This window comes from Phocoena phocoena, chromosome 14 (assembly GCF_963924675.1).
Source record: "Phocoena phocoena chromosome 14, mPhoPho1.1, whole genome shotgun sequence".
Classification (NCBI taxonomy): domain Eukaryota; kingdom Metazoa; phylum Chordata; class Mammalia; order Artiodactyla; family Phocoenidae; genus Phocoena; species Phocoena phocoena.
The window spans coordinates 30,380,477-30,382,440 of record NC_089232.1 but is presented as its reverse complement, the minus strand read 5'-3'; positions in this window follow the sequence as shown (position 1 = coordinate 30,382,440).

Sequence of the window (1,964 nt, the reverse complement as noted above, 5' to 3'; positions counted from 1 at the left end):
GTCTCCACCCCCCGTGTGACACTGGGTCCCCAAGCACAGCACCACCCTGGCCTCCTGGGCCCAGAGACTTGAAGGGGCAGCCACACACCTGCCCCGCCCGCCCTGCAGCTCAGAGACTCTCCAGTGGATGACGTTGGTACCGCAGCTTGTGTGTGCGTGTGCCTCTAACTGAAATAAAAGGAAAACATGACAAGAAGGGAAACGGAGTCCCCACAGCACTGCCACTGCCCCTCAATCCCCTCTCCCGCTCCTCACTGGGAAGGAAAATGGGCTACAGACAGGGGGACCTCTGATGGGAGAGGCGGAAGCTGGGGCCACGTTCGCAACTGCGGGGGATAGGGGTACCCACCTGACTCCCGCTGCCTGTTAGAGCCCCCACCGGGCATTACAGGTCCCATGGTACCACCAACGATGCTTTCGTTGGTAAGCATTGCCCTCTGCAAGCTTCTCTTTCAAACGTGTACTCGAGAGGGGGGATGTCAAGGCCTTGGAGAGGGTGACTAATGAAGGGTGGCACCAGGATCCAGAGAGCTGGAGAGAGGGCATCACAGGTAAACCCAGGCATGACCGCACAATGCTTTAGAGGACCCACCCATTACAAACACCCCAATTTGAAGCACTTCTTAAGATGTTTTCTTGCTTAAAGAAGACACTTTTATTTAACTTTTTATTTTGCAATAACTGTAGACTTATAGGGAGTTGCAAAGGTAGTCCAGAGAAATCTGAGTATCCTTCACCCAGTTCCCCCCAATGGTTGCATCTTCCATAATTACAGTATAGTATCAAAACTGGGAAATTGGCATTGGTGCTGTGTGTGTGTGTGTGTAGTTCCATGTCACTTTATCACCTGTGTAAGATTCGTGGAACCACCACCAAACAAGATACAGAACTGTTGATCACCACAAAGATCTCCCCTGTGCTGCCCTTCAAAGTCACACCCATCCCCCACCCCAGCCCAAGAAAGTTCTTTGAAAGACAAGGAATCGTGAGGGGGTTGAACCTGAAGTGGGAGACGGAGAACCCTGAAATGGGTTCTCAGGTCGGAGGATGCAGGGTGAGATTTTGACTCTGAAGGAAGAAAAGGCAAGCACCTTCAACTCCAGTCTGCTCTGGGAAGCATATTTGGTTTCAAGTTGGCTGCCCTGAGTTACCCAGAAGGGGGTGCTGGGAGACAGGGAGCCCCAGACAGCTGTGCTGTGGGGCAGTGTAGTTTGGGGAGGTCCTTAGAGATGCTGGGAGATCCTGAGTCTGCAAGGAGACACGTAGGTCACCGGAGCAGCCAAACACCGGTGCCCACGATGCCTTGCCCAACAGACCTGTGCATGCTCCACGGCCCAGGGGACAACTTCTTTAGCCACCAGGGATGAAGAGGGATCCTCTATTTGTACTTTCTACCTTGGGTTGAAAATGTCAGGGCAGACCTGCTGTCCGGGACCCTGGAGGTGAAATATAAGGTGAGACAGGGTCCTGTGATCAATGGAGAGAGACATGCCCTGGTTCTCAGGGAGCCCTCAATATTATGAGACAGAAAGGCTTAAGGAGACCCAAGTCTGATGGAACAACACAGGCTGAGCTTGTGGGGGCTCACAGCCAAGTGGTGGCAATGAGAGAACTCCCCAAAAGGCAGGACATAGGAAAGAGATCAGATGTGTGGTGAATCCAGGGTGCTGGAGGATCCAGGGAAGGCTTCCTGTAGGAGGTGGCACTGAAGCTGGCCCAAGAATGATCCTCTATAGATGTGCGAAAAAAGATGATGATGGAATTTTGCGGGGGAAGAGGCACCCAGATGTGGTCAGGGCAAGGAGGGCAGGGTGAGAGCAGGTTGGGAGGACAGTGAGAAAGAAGACCTGAGGAGATGGCAGCCTGCCGGAAGCAGGGTGTGGGAGGGAGCCCAGCAGGAGATGTGAGGGGCATGGGGCTGTCAGAGCACCTGAGGTTCCGGGGGAAGGGCTGACTTCACACCG